Genomic DNA, 19,768 nt, shown 5'->3' with positions numbered 1-19,768 from the left:
AATAACTCTGCAGAGATCACGCCGAGTGGGGAATCCGTAAACAATGATCTTATGAAATTAATGTGAGTGTGCCGGCTGGATTCAGGTTTTCAGGGTAAATTATTTTATAAAATATTTGACTTTCGGGTTCTATAAAAGTCGAGACGATTTGAGTAGTTGAGTACCTTTTTATGATTGACACTGAGCCGTCTACTTACGAGTATAATTATTCTGGGAGCGATGGGGAAAAGGCTTATTTAAACACCTGTTTTTTTACTTCTGTAATACAGTTATATTAATTTACAAAAAGTGTTATGTGACCTTTGCTAATTACGAGCCATTTCACTTGTAATAATTAAGCCTCACCATAGTTTATTATGTGCCCAGGAACCGGCATTATAAAAACTGCTTATGACTAAGTACTTGCAGAAACCTCATTAGTACGACTGGCAGGTCCTTCACTTATCACACTACGCTGTGATTGATTTGCAGTCATGACATCATCAAAGGAGACTGGACTGGGATGTATTCTTTCAAGGCCATACGCAAAGAACTTAGAATCCATTATGTATGGATTTGACTATCCGTTATTCGGAAATTACTCAGCATATTGAATAGTGGTCTAGCGGTTAGAAAGCTGGCCTTGTAATTCTGGGGTCTCGGGTTCGATTCCAGGCGGTGCCCGAATTTATAACTTGTGTTGGGCAAGGCCGTGGTCTAGGTAACACGGAGTTTTCCTCCGGGGGCTTCCCCGGTTTCTCCGTGGCATCCCAACAATTACTCCATTCACACACAGAAGAAGGCAATGGCAAACCACTTCTGGATCATCTGCCAAGAACGTATATGAACAGGTCCCAGTCCGAGAAAAGGATGGAAGGATCCTGTTCATATGGACCAGTCGTCAGACAGAACACTAAATAAATAAATAAAATAATTGAATAAACAGTTGCAGACAGCCGAAAAGGAGGGGTCCTGTAGCTTGAGTGTTGGGCGGGGAAATTATCAAGAACTGCACTGAATTCAGCCAGCTTAGGTTACGATGTAGTTTCGTGCTTTCGTCAATATATTTTGTTTCATAAAAGACAGATAATTAAAATCTTTGCTTGAATTTCGTAAGTTTTATTGCATAAGTTGAAGCTTGGTGTAATCAATTACATCCCCAAATCGTATTTATTCATTGTATGATAAGCAGGGCCCAAAGAAACTGATTTATACGTCTTGAGGTCTGTCCGAAGTTCTTTATGGCTGCATCCCGCGAAGAACTTGTGCCGGAGAAAAGAAAGGCAATGAAAAAGGTCTATTGATTTAAGCTTGAGGCCGATAGTTGCTGATTCATGACATCCAGATGTCTATCTTATTAGAGGCTGTTTCTTGGCTAGCGCCACGATAGAAGCAGTACTGAAAGACAGGTCCTGAAGTGCCTTGTAATCTCATGTTGAGGTGCGAGTCCAACTTGCAATTCTGCTGGAGATGTAGGTTTATAGAATAAGATATACCAAATGATTATCGCTTTGTATTTGGGAGGCCCCAGGTTCTAATCTCGGATTGGAGTCTGCTTGAAGTGTACCTGGTTTCTTCGTCTGTACTTCTAAGCACGTGATTGGCTGCGAAAAGCCTATTAATAGCCTTTACTCCAAATTCGTTTACAATTCATCTTTTTAAAATAATTGCACATAAACAACTCAGTTTAAATATGGTCAATTGAATAAATTTTTTGGATATTATCCATCGTCTAGTAAATATAAAACGTAAAACGACGTTTCGGAGATGGGACTCTATCTCCGTCTTCAGATTCTGAAGAGTCAATTGAATAAAAATTTACTTGGATATTATCCATCGTCTAGTAAATATAAAACGTAAAACGACGTTTCGGAGATGGGACTCTATCTCCGTCTTCAGATTCTGAAGAGTCAATTGAATAAAAATTTCCTTGGATATTATCCATCGTCTAGTAAATATAAAACGTAAAACGACGTTTCGGAGATGGGACTCTATCTCCGTCTTCAGGTTTTGAAGAGTCAATTGAATAAAAATTTACTTGGATATTATCCATCGTCTAGTAAATATAAAACGTAAAACGACGTTTCGGAGATGGGACTGTATCTCCGTCTTCAGGTTCCTACACAGTTGGGCCCACTAGATAGAGCTAATCCCTATCTTAGCTCTATCTAGTGGGCCTAACTGTGTAGGAACCTGTAGACGGAGATAGAGTCCCATCTCCGAAACGTCGTTTTAAGTTTTATATTTACTAGACGATGGATAACATCCAAAAAAATTTTATTCAATTGACTCTTCACCATCGTCAAGAAGTTTTAGATTTGATATTAAATATGGTCATTAAGTATAATTGATATTCTATGTTGACAGGAAAGTTGACATTCAGCAGGAATAATTTAATTGTATCCTCACCCCGTTTCCCATCAGGGTGATGATCATCACCTGATGATGGAGGCAGCAAGCACATTTCAAATCTCGACAAACTTTTGCCAGACTACGCGGTGATGCAAATCAAAACACATCAATCTTCGTCCTCACAGATTTGAGAGCATCGGAGCTCACGCTGAGACGCGACATCCCTGCTCCTTGCAACGCGCAACAGACACTTCGCGTACACCTGAGTTCTGTCACCGCCCGATAAGTTGGGTTGTGCGCCGGGATGATGCTGCAGATCTGTCTCCGGTCCCTGACCACTTGTTACGTTCGACATCTTTTCAACACCTTGTTAAAGTCTCGCTACTGCTCGTCTGGACCTCAGATACATCAATTACACGAATTGAACAGTAGCGGAAACTAACACCAGGCACGGAGGCACGTACGAGTACGGCAGAGGATTGATTGTTTTCCTGACGCAGCTGCAGTACCAAACTTTCAATTTCCTTCTCCTCTTATCATTTTTATTTCATATTTTTAAGACCCTGTCTTGGAATTTATGTAGACTAAGCCGAGAAACCTGACTCATATTTTCCATGTCCTTTTTTATTTAAGTTTGTCGGGGAAAATTATGGAAATAACATTAAAATATGCCACGACTGTTTCAACATCCTTCAAGTTTATCATTTACAATTTTGCTACTATTGAATAATTTTGGTAGTGAACACAAGAACCAATCGTATTTATCCTAAATATTCATTTATGGTTTAAAAACTTCTTGAATTTCATAAATGTCTTTTGAATATCCCCTGAGCCTGCATCAAACTGTAGAGTACAAATGTCTCCCTTCAGATAACCTCGTTTTAAATTTACTGTTTCCTACTTACGTAAAGAGCCAGCCGTCTGGAATTATTAGTGCCAAAATTAGACCAATGTTTGTCATTTGAAAGTTTGTGTTACAACAATTTCCCGAACTTTTATAGAATTTAAAACCTCAAAATTATTCTTGAAAACGCAAAATTTTGGCTATAGTTAGGCGAACCAAAGATAGCAAAGGACAATATCTGATGATGTTGCTTTAAAAAAATAAACTAATGCTGTTTCAGTTTTGTCATTCGTCTGTATTGTTATTGATCTTACACAGAGAGATTGTTCTACGGACTTTCTAAACTCGGTATGTAAACTACCGTTGTTTACCATTGTGAAATATAAAATGTTAATAATATGTTATTTTATTTTCTAAAGCACTGGGGTTGTTTATGAATTTTTAGTTTAGCAAGCAGAATTTGGCATAAATTTTAAGCCTTGCATATAATTTTCATTTGATCTCTACACTAAAGAAGGACCGTGTCTTCTACATGAAGTTGTAGGGTGGAGTAGACTCACATACACGCCTTTGTTATTGACGAATATATTCCTCGAATGATTTTAAACTTCGCGTCGTTAGGTTGATCTTCTTGGTACAAGAATTCAGTGAAAAATGGCGCATTAAAAAAGAATGATTTTTCAGTCTTTTTGTGCAAAATAGTGTTCTCTGATGTTTGTCTTATGATCTAACAGTTTATCAAAATTACAGTTCTGTGATTTCTTGTTGAAACACACAAGTTGTCCCCAAAACATATTCGATGATTGATTTTTTTTTAATAAACTATATATTTACTTACGTCAGCATTGGCACTTAGTGAATTAGCGAATCTTGCGTAAGTGTTCAAAATGGCGACCGTTGGCTTCGTAACACAATTGAAGTGACTGTCAAGTGGCGATTAAATTTGCTGCTGTGTGTACATCCTTCTGGGACAGCCTGTATATTCAGTACAGGCTTTGTCAGTAAGTCATAATCCATACAAATAGATTTTACAGGTATTTCTTGTGTTATTATTTCGAAAAACAATATTCCTCTTGTTACGACAGGAATGTATTTTAAATTTCAAAATTTACGAGATGCGTGATACATGTTGTTTAAGGCACATGCTAGTTAATTTGTTTGTTTGTTTCTAACTTAGTTAGTTACTCAGTCAGTCGGTTAGTTAGTTAGTCAGCTAGTTAGTTAGTTAGTTAGTTAGTTAGTCAGTTAGTTAGTTAGTTACTCAGTCAGTCGGTTATCTAGTTAGTCAGCTAGTTAGTTAGTTAGTTAGTTAGTTAGTCAGTTAGTTAGTTAGTTAGTTAGTTAGTTACTCAGTCAGTCGGTTAGTTAGTTAGTCAGCTAGTTAGTTAGTTAGTTAGTTAGTCAGCTAGTTAGTTAGTTAGTTAGTTAGTCAGCTAGTTAGTTAGTTAGTTACTCAGTCAGTCGGTTATCTAGTTAGTCAGCTTGTTAGTCAGTTAGTTAGTTAGTTAGTTAGTTAGTTAGTTAGTTACTCAGTCAGTCGGTTAGTTAGTTAGTCAGCTAGTTAGTTAGTTAGTTAGTCAGCTAGTTAGTTAGTTAGTTAGTTAGTCAGCTAGTTAGTTAGTTAGTTAGTTACTCAGTCAGTCGGTTAGTTAGTTAGTCAGCTAGTTAGTTAGTTAGTTAGTCAGCTAGTTAGTTAGTTAGTTAGTTAGTTACTCAGTCAGTCGGTTATCTAGTTAGTCAGCTAGTTAGTTAGTTAGTTAGTTAGTTAGTTAGTCAGTTAGTTAGTTAGTTAGTTAGTTACTCAGTCAGTCGGTTAGTTAGTTAGTCAGCTAGTTAGTTAGTTAGTTAGTTACTCAGTCAGTCGGTTAGTTAGTTAGTCAGCTAGTTAGTTAGTTAGTTAGTTAGTCAGTTAGTTAGTTAGTTAGTTAGTTACTCAGTCAGTCGGTTAGTTAGTTAGTCAGTTAGTTAGTTAGTTAGTTAGTTAGTTAGTTAGTTACTCAGTCAGTCGGTTAGTTAGTTAGTCAGTTAGTTAGTTAGTTAGTTAGTTAGTCAGCTAGCTAGTTAGTTAGTTAGTTAGTTAGTTAGTTACTCAGTCAGTCGGTTAGTTAGTTAGTCAGCTAGTTAGTTAGTTAGTTAGTTAGTTAGTTAGTTAGTCAGCTAGTTAGTTAGTTAGTTAGTTAGTTAGTTAGTCAGCTAGTTAGTTAGTTAGTTAGTTAGTTAGTTAGTTAGTTAGTTAGTTACTCAGTCAGTCGGTTAGTTAGTTAGTCAGTTAGTTAGTTAGTTAGTTAGTCAGTTAGTTAGTTAGTTAGTTAGTTAGTTAGTCAGCTAGTTAGTTAGTTAGTTAGTTAGTCAGCTAGTTAGTTAGTTAGTTAGTTAGTTACTCAGTCAGTCGGTTAGTTAGTTAGTTACTCAGTCAGTCGGTTAGTTAGTTAGTCAGCTAGTCAGCTAGTTAGTTAGTTAGTTAGTCAGCTAGTTAGTTAGTTAGTTAGTCAGCTAGCTAGCTAGTTAGTTAGTTAGTTAGTTAGTCAGTTAGTTAGTTAGTTAGTTAGTTAGTTACTCAGTCAGTCGGTTAGTTAGTTAGTCAGCTAGTTAGTTAGTTAGTTAGTTAGTCAGCTAGTTAGTTAGTTAGTTAGTTAGTCAGCTAGTTAGTTAGTTAGTTACTCAGTCAGTCGGTTATCTAGTTAGTCAGCTTGTTAGTCAGTTAGTTAGTTAGTTAGTTAGTTAGTTACTCAGTCAGTCGGTTAGTTAGTTAGTCAGCTAGTTAGTTAGTTAGTTAGTCAGCTAGTTAGTTAGTTAGTTAGTTAGTCAGCTAGTTAGTTAGTTAGTTAGTTACTCAGTCAGTCGGTTAGTTAGTTAGTCAGCTAGTTAGTTAGTTAGTTAGTCAGCTAGTTAGTTAGTTAGTTAGTTAGTTACTCAGTCAGTCGGTTATCTAGTTAGTCAGCTAGTTAGTTAGTTAGTTAGTTAGTTAGTTAGTCAGTTAGTTAGTTAGTTAGTTAGTTACTCAGTCAGTCGGTTAGTTAGTTAGTCAGCTAGTTAGTTAGTTAGTTAGTTACTCAGTCAGTCGGTTAGTTAGTTAGTCAGCTAGTTAGTTAGTTAGTTAGTTAGTCAGTTAGTTAGTTAGTTAGTTAGTTAGTTAGTTACTCAGTCAGTCGGTTAGTTAGTTAGTCAGTTAGTTAGTTAGTTAGTTAGTTAGTTAGTTAGTTACTCAGTCAGTCGGTTAGTTAGTTAGTCAGTTAGTTAGTTAGTTAGTTAGTTAGTCAGCTAGCTAGTTAGTTAGTTAGTTAGTTAGTTAGTTACTCAGTCAGTCGGTTAGTTAGTTAGTCAGCTAGTTAGTTAGTTAGTTAGTTAGTTAGTTAGTTAGTCAGCTAGTTAGTTAGTTAGTTAGTTAGTTAGTTAGTCAGCTAGTTAGTTAGTTAGTTAGTTAGTTAGTTAGTTAGTTAGTTAGTTAGTTACTCAGTCAGTCGGTTAGTTAGTTAGTCAGTTAGTTAGTTAGTTAGTTAGTCAGTTAGTTAGTTAGTTAGTTAGTTAGTTAGTCAGCTAGTTAGTTAGTTAGTTAGTTAGTCAGCTAGTTAGTTAGTTAGTTAGTTAGTTACTCAGTCAGTCGGTTAGTTAGTTAGTTACTCAGTCAGTCGGTTAGTTAGTTAGTCAGCTAGTCAGCTAGTTAGTTAGTTAGTTAGTCAGCTAGTTAGTTAGTTAGTTAGTCAGCTAGCTAGCTAGTTAGTTAGTTAGTTAGTTAGTTAGTTAGTTAGTTAGTTACTTAGTTACTTAGTTAGTTAATCCATCTGCGAATGAGTAAGTTAGGTAGAAGTTAGACAGTCCAATATACTTAAGAACGATATAAATTGATGGTCTCTAGGTAGCTGCTCTGTCGACGTTGAAGTTCATTGACGTGCACTCGAAGCTTGCAGAGACACACACATGCAGTATTGTTCTCTGTTCGTGGAACTGATAGCAAAAATAATCTTGATTTATTTCCGTGGCTGAACAACAGGTGATGGAGTAGTAGCCAATCATGGTAGGACAGTTATACGATTCAGGGCCGGCTGGAAAAGGTTAATTTCTTGTCTTCAGTGGAATTCGTCATGTTTCATAACCCAGACTGCTTGTTTCTGTGTCTCCATGTCCAAGAATTTTTTATTTGTTTGTTTGTTTGTGTGTGTGTTTTGTATAGGCTGTATACAGGGTACCTAAAAGTGTACACACATCCAGAGAAAAGTACCTATTACACAATTGAGAAGAGGTCGAGGTTTGATGTGCATGGCTTCAGAAATAGTTTCAGGCACGTTGGAAACTATCACGGATGTCGATGGTCTTTTGTCTTTTGGGTAAGTTGATCGACGTTTCAACGTCTTACAGACAACACGGCTCAACAACGCAGAAGACAGTCATCTTCATGTTCCGTTTTTTAATGTACCATTTTAGATCAGAACTAGGGAAAGAATTTAAAAAGTAAGCGGAAAGGAAGAAATGTAGAAAGAAAAGAAGAAGGAAAGATGTGTATAACGCGCGTGTTAAATTTCACCTCGACTAAATTCGCCAGGGCATCCGTCGGGTAGGGACGACTTTATACTCATGTATAACGACACCCTTTGGGAGCACATAAATTGGTTTCACCGCCGTCTTGATTGTCTGCCGACACGGAGACATGATAAACAGCATTGTTACGAACAGAGACTGGGTTGGAGATTAATGGTGTCCTTACACTGGAGGCGAGAGTGTTTCCTCAACCCGCCGTTGCCTTAATTCCGTGTAACACAGCACGCAGCCTGGTGGGAGCTTTCTGAAACCTGTGAGAAAACAATAGCGTATCGTGCTGCGTCTTTGATGAAGCCGCCAATACATTTTCCTCTCAATTTTTTTCTCTAATCTTTATTTTACTCTTCTAATATAAAAAAATCTGCGGCAATAGGTATGTAAGAGACTTGATACAAGAATTATCTTATAATTTTTGTTTGTTTCTTCTTTGATGGACCGGTTCCACGCAGACAGACACCAGTACGCATTCTCGACCGTCAGTTGTTTTATTCTTTTAGTGCTGTTGTGTTCGTTGAGGGCGCTGTGAATGGAATGGAGAGCTTTCACGTACCAATACATTTTATCCCTCTTACAGGTTGTTAGCAGAGATGCAGAGAACTGGAGCATGCATGTGGCTTCCGCCGCTCGGTATTTCAGAGGATTTTTCTGAGATGTGAAGACATTCCACAGAATTAACGACAGTGGAAAAGTGTAGAAGTATTTTCTTTGTTATTTCGCTTCAATCACTGATATCGTAATTTGTGTGTTAGGAGCTTATCATCAGCACTTGGGTTGTGTTTGTTCTATCAAGAAATTGCCGTAAACCAGACGACCTGGAGAAAATATTTTATTAAAACAACGGTATTTATCAGCGTTGTCCATCGTCTTGACTTTCTTTTGTTAAAATATCAATACTTACGGAAACTGGAGTCTGTTTCCGTCTTCAGGTAAACACCTACTCAGTTGGGATCAATCAATAAAGGTAGTCCCTGTCTCCGGACATATTCCAGTCTAAGAAAATCTCCGTGTTTTTCAACAACAAAATCAAGACAATTAATAAATCCTTAAATTTCTTTTTTTAACAAGAAAAATATTCTTAAAAACCTTAAAAAATATTATTGTTTGCGCATTGTAAATGCTGGTTATTTATTCGCGTTAGATGTATATTGGCGCACTTAATATATATGTCATTAAATTACGCCAAAATAGGGAATCATTGCTTTATTAATGAAATTTATTTAATCCTTTTTTTTTGTCCAAGTTTATGACTTCATTAACTCCCACCTACTGTGCAGCAAATCGCGAGATATGTTACGAGCCATAACGCATTTCGAACTTGTATCCTTCTCTGTACCAGACGCAACAGTTGAGAAGAAACAATGTGATTAGTTCGAGTCTGATATTAAAACTCAGAGCCCTGTCGGTTCTAATTTAATTCCAGACAGCTCATCAAATAAAACAAAGGAATCAACAATAGAAGGAAAGAATGTTTGGAAGTCGCACGGGAGCTGGTGTAACACAGTGGGCTTCCCATTGTGAGCCCCCTGTGGGGTTCTCCGCGCCACAGTAGCGTCAACAGGTCACTTCATTACCGCACCTCCAGCGGGCAAAAATGAAACAAATCCAGAATGTTGGAAATATTACAAGAGTTGTTTGTTGTTAAAACATTCTCATATATATAATTTATAGTAAGGTAGTATATTTGCGTCATATTGTGAATTAGGTTAATATTTTAATATTTTCCGTCAAATCACAATTTTAATAAGATAATAAAATATAAAATATTTAAAATATAATTTCACGTTCCGCATCGAATGATCGATTTACAAATTGGAACGTTCTCTTACGACATGTTTCGGTTATATTTAACCGTCCTCAGGTATAAATTAGATTGGTAAAATTTAAAATTCGAATTGCAGTCATTGCTTTACAGACTAATATTGAACATCAGATGAACCACACCATATAAATAACAATACCTTCGTTCTAATACATAAGAGTAATCTGATAAGAACATTTCAATAAACTGCATAACATTGTAAATGATTGTAATTGGAGTTTTAAATTTTACCAATCTATTTTATACCTGAGGACGGTTAAATATAACCGAAACATGTCGTAAGAGAACGTTCCAATTTGTAAATCGATCATTCGATGCGGAACGTGAAAATGATATTTTAAATATTTTATATATTTTATTATCTTATTAAAATTGTGATTTGACGTAAAATATTAATATAATTTATAGTTTAAAAATGTTAACCCTGCTAAGACACAATTTCATTCTTTGTATTATTTTCAGTCAATAGGGAAACGTTTTCCTTTATAAATAATAAATTCAATGTCAGTAATACATATAATCTAGTGAACCAGAGTCCTTGTACAGAAGCTGATATCTTTACAAGTACTCAGTAAATTACTCGTCATTTATGGAACCAGAATGTTTATTATCGTGTTTGTAGAAGCTCTCCTCTGGTCTTCGCCCTGACCCAGATGAATCCAGTCCATCCATTTTAGTATTATCCATTTGTTTAGACCTATGACTATGTCTCCAAAACAAAGTTTCCTTATTAAAATTTGGTATTCATTTTTATTCTTCCCTCCCCAAGCTTTGATGCTGAGGTAGAAAGATCAGTTAGTAAAGTGTTTAATTACGGATTCGTTGACTAAGGACTGATTTCCGGTAGGGACATGGCTTCTGCTTTACAGCGGGGCCGAGTTAGTCTCCTGTAAAACTTATATAGGATGTTCTTTCCAGAAGGTAAAGCGACAGAACCTGGTTATGCATACTAAATACCATCTAGAGCCCAGACTAAGAATCAGTGGGGATTTAACTCCACTTATTCATCGATTTCGTGACGTGATGTGAAGACACGCAAACTTATTACTTCACTAGTAACATTATTCCCATTCTATTTTGTGCATTATTTTATTTATTTATTTAGTGTTCTGTCTGACGACAGGTCCATATGAACAGGATCCTTCCATCCTTTTCTCGGACTAGGACCTGTTCATATACGTTCTTGGCAGATGATCCAGAAGTGGTTTGCCATTGCCTTCTTCTGTGTGTGAATGGAGTAATTGTTGGGATGCCACGGAGGAAAACTCCGTGTTGCCTAGACCACGGCCTTGCCCAACACAAGTTATAAATTTGGGCACCGCCGGGAATCGAACCCGAGACCCCAGGATTACAAGGCCAGCGTTCTAACCGCTAGACCACCTCATCTTATTATTATTTAGTGTTCTGTCTGACGACAGGTCCATATGAACAGGATCCTTCCATCCTTTTCTCGGACTGAGACCTGTTCATATACATTCTTGGCAGATGATCCAGAAGTGGTTTGCCATTGCCTTCTTCTGTGTGTGAATGGAGTAATTATTGGGATGCCACGGAGAAACCGGGGAAGCCCCCGGAGGAAAACTCCGTGTTGCCTAGACCACGGCCTTGCCCAACACAAGTTATAAATTCGGGCACCGCCGGCAATCGAACCCGAGACCCCAGGATTACAAGGCCAGCGTTCTAACCGCTAGACCACCGTGGTAGCCTATTTTGTGCATTACTGTAGAATAATAAATAATTCATTTTATTTAAATCTATTCCAGTTTCTTTCACAATACCATGACTTAATGTCACAGACTAAAATTCAAATTTTACGTTCAACAGCAATTCAGTGAAAGTATGGCTGCAGTTATTTTTATACAACATCGATTCTTGTCAAAAATGTTCCGAAATTTCGAAATAGTTTTTTTTTAAACGAAAAACTATTTACATATTTGCGCCGTGCCACATAATTTAAACCATACGACACACGCATTGGGATAGCATTCGTATGGAATCAGTTCGAAATCCACAAAACACAGAGGGATTATAGTTAATAAATCTTTTGAAAATGTGCCACATTTCAAATACTGGTAACCTTTGGTTTTCTCGCAGTCTTAGCGGTGAAAATGTCCAAGCTCTCCTGAGCTGTAACGTATTTTGAATATTTTGGTAGCAAGTAGCAACTTTACGGACGAACAATAGTATGTAAGACTTGAGGTTCTCACAGCGGTGAATATGAAGATTTCTGTCTTCTGGGTTATTGCGCTGTGTAGTCTGGTCGATGTTAACCAACGTTTCAGAGGTCATACTGCCTCCGTCATCATCGCCCTGATGACGGAGGCAGTATGACCTCTGAAACGTTGGTTAACATCGACCAGACTACACAGCGCAATAACCCAGAAGACAGAAATCTTCGAACAATAGTATGTCTATGAACCCTCACTACGCTAGAACCTAGCAGACGTCATCGACTTTAGATATCAATGATCGGTAATAAGAAATCATAACAACATCAAACAATTACTACAGCAGATTAAATTCATTTTAATTCTACCTATCTTTCTTTTCATACGTCTTTTATTTCCCCGTATCGTGTCTATGAACGAGACGATTAAAGTATAAAATTTAAAAGTAATATGACCTTGATGTTTAACGAAGTGTCATCACGCTATGCAGATTTGAAGAGCAGAGGTATAACTCCACGCATTCGTAACCTTTGCATTAAATGGAGAAGAGTATTTTCACACCCCGATCGCAATATCCCACTGGAAAGAACTCCCGGTAATACTTTGTAGGCGACTGGGTGAGCCCCAAATCAAGTTTCCACAATTTGAAGAAGCCCGGTCGTCCGCTCTGTAGTCTAGTCACTAGATTGTCCGAGATATCCCCGCTAAAATGGTTAATAAACACCCATTTACCCACTGTTTTGTTTGAAAGAAAATCTTGGTTTCTTACTCTGATTGTTGAACGTAGATTGGTGTGTCAAAACACACTTAATAGAAAGGACTTGATTAGTCAGATATTGTTTTTTATATTAATAAACCATATATTTATTCGCCATGTGTTATTGTAATTATTTTTGTAATTTTAGATTTGAATTTACCGGTATAGCTAAGTTATAATTTTAAAAATAGCTGGCTCGCATGTAGCTGTAACAAGTTCAAAATATTAATTGATTAATATATAAACAGATATTTTAATGGAAAGTGAATACATTTGCAATAATTCTAAATGCATATATGCCACTGTTAATCTCACCTGCCGGACCCATCTTCCCGTCAGCACACTCATTTGTTCTCGGTGATGTCAGAATGCTGTAGCAACAACCGGCCTCATACAGCGGCCGGTGACCGTCATTTCTTTTTTAGATGTTTTCACCATCAGCTACCTGTTGTCAGTCTTTTGTTTCCATGAGACGGCCTGGAAACGTGGGTCACTCCAGTGCGAAATGGCATCGCTGCTATTAGCGTGTATTATAATGCGTTCCAGGGTTTTGGGCCGCTGAACTTTGTGAATTGGAACCTCGGAGCGAGTCACTTAACACAAGTTTGCTGGAAGGGATGCCAGTAGGCCGCGTACAGTAAACTCCAAATAAAACATCAACAACGCTTTAAAAGCGTGACAAAGCGTGACGAATATTTACAAAACGTTACCTAACCTAACCTAACCTAACTAAACCTAACCTAAACTAACTCAACTTAACCAAACCTAGCCTAACCTACACTAACTTAACCCAACTCAACCAAACCTGACCTAACTTAACCCAACTCAACCAAACCTGACCTAACTTAACCCACCCTAACCTAATATAACCTAACAATTTAACCTAACCTAACCTAACCTAACCTACCCTGTCGTAACTTCATCTAACGTATTGCAAAGTAGCAAAACATTAACCGGGCTGTACGTAATATGACGTAAGCGTGCCGGAATGTGACTCACTGACCACGTGTGCCCAAGCGTGACTAAGCGTGACCTGCTATAAAGCCGTGACGAGAGGTCACCATACGACGAAGATTTGAAAAGTATGTCTAAGAGTGACGAAGCGTGCTCAAGCGTGACAAAGTGTGACAAGGCGTGATGTACTGTAACGGAGTGACGGGATGTTGCCAGAAATTTCGAATAGTGACGAATATTTACAAAGTATGACCTAGCGTGGCAAAGCGTGACTAGGCGTGACGTACTGTAAGGACGTGACGAATTGTGGCCATAAGTGTCAATACGTCACAACAATTTTCAAAACGTTACCTAACCTAACAAGATTCACTAAACAAACCTAACCTAACCTAACCCAACCAAACCTAACCTAACCCAACCAAACCTAACCTAACCTAACCTAAACTAAAAGTGTTGTGATACGAGGCGTTATTAATGATCAGAAAGGAGACTTTAACGAACGGGTGGCATGTTCTTAACACAGCACAGTCACAAGACAACAATTATCAGGCTTCTACACTTCTGCACTGACACAGACTGTACTGACCGACGGAAACTCCTTCCTTCCTTCATTGAGTGGTCCGCATACTAGGCACTCCGTCCAAGGTCAGCGGCCATAATAGGTGGATCCAGTTCTAACTGACGTGACACTTGAAGAGAGTGTTTGGGGTCAGTCTAGTGTTGAGGACAATAATTAGACTGAAGAGACACGTGAAACAAGATCGTGGAAAGAAATGTGCAAAAATAGAAGCTTCGTCCGTGCAGTTGCCGCAACATAACTCCGAGCTTAAGCTGCGTCACTGAAAGAGGGGAAGATAATGTGGAAAGGGCAGGTACGAGCTGCTACAGGAGAAAATTAAAATGTCTAATTTTCATAGGTTTCTCGCTCATTCTACTCACTCTTTCGCTATTTCTTTCCTCTCACATTTTCTTAATTCTTTTCTGTCATCAACTGTCTCGTCCTTGAGTTATTTATTCATCATGCCCAGTCCATCTTAATTCCTGTTAGTAAAGTCGCCTTGACTTCATATTCTTACGTAAATTAATTTGCCCCCACGTTTTTTATTTTCAATTAAATTCTTATCTGAATAAAAGCAAACATTTTGACGGCGAATTAAATTAATTAAGAAACTCTTTCTGCTGTAAAAATTCAGCCATTATTACAGGATATACTGCAAAATTATAATTAGATTGTTAACACCGACTTTATACAGAGTTGCATGTCAGGAATTATTATTATTATTACGACAAGAGATATTTCTATTACTTTTCAGTTTAATATAATCGTAATTTGCTCTTTAATACTGTGGATTTCCGGTAATTTTTGTTGAAATTTATATGCGACTAGAAATAAGATAACGCGAAATGCATTGTCCGTCTAGAGTTTTTATTGTCGTGCTAGGGAGGGGCGTGTGGATTCTTTCACGCATGGCGACGTTGTTCTGTTTCGACAGCCGTTATACGATGTTCTTTGTTCATCGCTTTGTTGTGTTTCTATTCCTCTCGTTCAGAAGCCGGCAAAGTTTCGTTAAGAGACCAGTTTTTACTCAGGGGCACGTAAAGATTATTTTGTTTTCAAGTGACTGAACTGTCAAAGCCACCGTTGGATCAGGTCGAAAAAATGGTCCATGTGATGTAATCTCGACCGGTACGTTTGATCTTACCGTCAGCGGATTCTGATTGCTATGGACCGGGTTACATCATCGCGAGAAGAAGCATTCTCTCTGAGCACTGAACGTTATCGCAGATACGCGATTATGGTTCTTATCGGTTTAGTACAGTCCCTGCTGTTCGTGAAAAGAAATATCACTGATATACAAAACACTGAAAATGTTTGTTCTCCAAAAATTTGGCATTTTACATAATATGTAGATCTGGTTAAGAATTACAATACATCTGAAACATCGATAAACTTTTATCAGACTCCACGGCACAACGACCCAGAAAACAGCCATCTTCAGACTTAATGCCGTGAAAACGTCAAATCCAACCTTGTAAATGCTCAGATCAAAATCGTTGCAATTTAGTATATGCATAAAGTGTTATGTGAGGCTCTGGATAGGTGTCACCTGCGAGCAGCAGCAGTCATCGGACTGAAGGGGCTGGCTGTACATAGTAGTTCGTTTGTCCGCCAGAGTTGCCGTAACCTGGTACATGTGACCTTAGCGTCTCTTAACGGAGATATTTTAAACTAATAGGATTATTCTCAGTTGCTCGGTCGGTTATTCCAATATTTCAAAACAATTTATTTAAAGTGAAGGCTAATTGAAGTTGACAGTCTTCTGGGCTGTTGCGCCTAGTAATCTGGTAGAAGTTTACCGACGTTTCAGAGGTGTTTGATGCCTCCTTCATCACGGCGGTGAGTACCATTGGACTTTAAAGCAATGGTTACTTTGCAGGCCTACATACCTCAGAATACACACTTTTAATGTAATATTTGTATAGACATTGATGTGTGATGAGTAAAATCGAACAGTTTATTCGAGTTACATTGATACGTTCCACAGTGCACATGAGATGCGTACTCGGGAGGTCTTTGGAGGGGAGATTTATACGGATTATTTCCATAACAGCCTCTACAATGAACACAGCGTGGTTTAACGAAAACGTAATTTTATGTCTAATAAAAAATGTAAACTAAGTAATGTAATAGTAAGCGTTATTAAATAGTTATTAAAACAGGCATTTAAATTTAATTGCGGCTATAAATCTGCTTATCTTATTGTGTCTGAGGCTTTATTTTAATTCTGTGAAGAAAAACAATATTTAATATCCGAGGTAATTAACGAGTGACGTGTAGATATTCCACACTTTGGTCTGCAAATCTTTCACTCATTAACGATGAATTGCAAATTGGCCTTCACATGTCTTTCTGTCCGTTTATGAAGTACCAGTGCCGTTAGGAATCTAGACAATTGCAAATCACCGTTAGGTTTTCTTGTGGTCTCTCCAGAACTTGGTGGGAATATCAGATTCATTCATATGGTTTTATATTGTAGGCCATGCCAAGGAAATCTGAGTTCGAACGGTAGTAATTTTAAATTAAACATGAGACGATTTACAGTGTAAAGCACTGTTTGATTGTGTATCAAAACTGAATTGCAAACTTTGGGATATAATCTGCGTTATTGAAATGGCATTCATATAATTTTTAGCGTCTAACAGTATTTTATCGAGATCTGGATTCGATCTTGAAACTGAAAAAAAAAATTGTATTCTAATCACTTTTCACGACGCATAAGAAAATAGTTTATAATAGGATGCATACTAGACACTTTATTCTGCATTTTTAAAACCGGTTCTTCGTACGCAACTATCTATAAAACTTGTCTATCTTATCCCTACCAAGATATTACATCGTCCTAATTTTTAATGCATGAAACGATCAATACCCCCGGCTATTTCGGACTTAGGTACCCCTACAGACAATGCAAAATAAAGCTATTTGTTTGATATGAACAAAATTTATCGCATTGAGGCGTCGTGGTTATAAATAATAGATAATACTTCTGATGTCAAACGTTTTTATGTGTATATATACCCAAGTTATCTCATCTTACTTCATTGGTATATTTATTATTTAGTGTTCTGTCTGACGACAGGTCCATATGAACAGGATCCTTCCATCCTTTTCTCGGACTGAGACCTGTTCATATACGTTCTTGGCAGATGATCCAGAAGTGGTTTGCCATTGCCTTCTTCTGTGTGTGAATGGAGTAATTGTTGGGATGCCACGGAGGAAAACTCCGTGTTGCCTAGACCACGGCCTTGCCCAACACAAGTTATAAATTCGGGCACCGCCGGGAATTGAACTCGAGACCCCAGGATTACAAGGCCAGCGTTCTAACCGCTAGACCACCTCATCTTATTATTATTTAGTGTTCTGTCTGACGACAGGTCCATATGAACAGGATCCTTCCATCCTTTTCTCGGACTGGGACCTGTTCATATACGTTCTTGGCAGGTGATACAGAAGTGGTTTGCCAATGCCTTCTTCTGTGTGTGAATGGAGTAATTGTTGGGATGCCACGGAGAAACCGGGGAAGCCTCCGGAGGAAAACTCCGTGTTGCCTAGACCACGGCCTTGCCCAACACAAGTTATAAATTCGGGCACCGCCGGGAATCGAACCCGAGACCTTCATTGGTACGTCCTAATAATAGGCACATTTGGTCAACAGTGCAAATAATTAAGCCCAGTTTTTGTTTAAATTTTCCCAATTTCCCTGTTGCTTTCTCTCTGTTAGGCCCAAATATTCTTCTCAGCGCTCGGTTCTCAAGGGCCCTCAATCTGTCCGTGTTCTTCCCTCAGGATGAGTTGAACACACACGCAAAGAGGCATCCATAAATATGGAATTTGAGATCCTCGGGTCGTTGCGGATTTTCAGAGTTTCTTCATATGTTTTGCGACTCCGTATTACCGACGTTTCGGAAAAGATCATACATAATGCTACAACAAAATAATGGACATAAGATGGTGTAGTTGCGTCATATTGTGACTTATTAAATTAAAATTAATTATTTGGTTATTCCGTCAAATCACAATGTATTTAAAATAAGATAATTAAAATAATTAAAATATCATTCTGTGTTCCACATCGAATAATCGATTTACAATTGGAACATTTACAACATGTTTCGGTTTTATTAAACCATCATCAGGTGTAAAACTATATTAATAAATTTAATTATTATTTATTTAATTTATTTTGTTTTCTATATTCATCCATGTTCATTAATGTTTCTTTGAATCGATATACTTCACAGACCGATGTAAACATCAAAAGCATCACTTCAAACAATAAAGTTGATCCATTATATGAAAATATCTGGACACGACCTCCAAAACTACACTAAGAAAAAATTGTAATTGAGTTTTAAATTTATTAATATAATTTTACACCTGATGATGGTTTAATAAAACCGAAACATGTTGTAAATGTTCCAATTGTAAATCGATTATTCGATATGGAACACAGAATGATATTTTAATTATTTTAATCATCTTATTTTAAATACATTGTGATTTGACGGAAAAACCAAAAAAATAATGGACGTAATGCGTCAGGGCTACAAACTTTATGACCGAACTTGAGCCCACACGGCCCTCGGCTTTGGCTTGTAGCTACGCGCATGAACAGCAAAGGAGATCATGTCATGTTTCGCGCTTTCACAGCCCATTACTGGTTTTTTCTAACTGTCGCATATGTAACTAACATGGCGTCCTCGAACGTCAGAAATAAAAAAACAACATAATAAGTCTCCTACAACGCCAGTTGCCAACACTTCGCACGCCACCGGCTGTCATGCCTGATATCACTCTGGTAAGCGTGAACACGTTGTTAGATTTTGGCTGATTTGTATGATTGTTCCGTTTTCGTAAAGTATGCCAACGATGCCTTACATATTTGAGGGCAATCTGTCAGAAAAAATTCACGTCATTGAAATTCTGTCCTATTTTTGTAATAGCTAATCATTTATCTCTGGGCTGAAATGAATTATTGTACGTGTTTTAGTTGGCCTCGACTGCAAGCAACGCGATGATTCTTCACTGTTACTTGGAAAATGAAGGACTTCAGTAAGGTTCTGTGTTTCTACGAAGACAGCGGAATGGACTGAGACCCATGTGTAAGGGCAAAGACGTTCACATACTGCAGAGTGCGCGAATCGACTCCGAATATCGCTGGAATATTGTACTTCTGACAAATGCTTCAGTGATTTACTCAATTTCATACTCTCAAATTGAGAAGCTTCATAAAGTTTGGGCCTAGTCTGAGGAGATGATATTAAAACGAATTAGGCGTTGATGGGAGGATAATATTAAAATTGATATTAAAACGAATTATGCGTTGATGGGAGGATAATATTAAAATTGATATTAAAACGAATTAGGCGTTGATGGGAGGATAATATTAAAATTGATGTTAAAACGAATTATGCGTTGATGGGAGGATAATATTAAAATTGATATTAAAACGAATTAGGCGTTGATGGGAGGATAATATTAAAATTGATGTTAAGACGAATTAGGCGTTGATGGGAGGATAATATTAAAATTGATATTAAAACGAATTAAGCGTTGATGGGAGGATAATATTAAAATTGATATTAAAACGAATTATGCGTTGATGGGAGGATAATATTAAAATTGATATTAAAACGAATTATGCGTTGATGGGAGGATAATATTAAAATTGATATTAAAACGAATTAGGCGTTGATGGGAGGATAATATTAAAATTGATGTTAAAACGAATTATGCGTTGATGGGAGGATAATATTAAAATTGATATTAAAACGAATTAGACGTTGATGGGAGGATA

General features: G+C 37.4%; 1 long non-coding RNA gene across 1 annotated transcript in view; it reads left to right on the top strand.

The window, feature by feature from the left end:
• LOC110838957 (uncharacterized) overlaps positions 1-10,187 on the top strand; it is a 95,370-nt gene extending 85,183 nt beyond the window's left edge. The window contains exon 3 of the long non-coding RNA XR_015538721.1: positions 8,286-10,187. This is a non-coding gene — a long non-coding RNA (uncharacterized LOC110838957). The remainder of the gene's footprint in view (positions 1-8,285) is intronic.
• Positions 10,188-19,768: the final 9,581 nt, after the last annotated feature.

Source organism: Zootermopsis nevadensis, unplaced genomic scaffold, assembly GCF_977971745.1.
Source record: "Zootermopsis nevadensis isolate Lab colony 2312 unplaced genomic scaffold, Znev_1.0 Znev_ptg000050l, whole genome shotgun sequence".
NCBI classification, from domain to species: domain Eukaryota; kingdom Metazoa; phylum Arthropoda; class Insecta; order Blattodea; family Termopsidae; genus Zootermopsis; species Zootermopsis nevadensis.
This window is presented reverse-complemented; position numbering and strand designations above follow the sequence as displayed.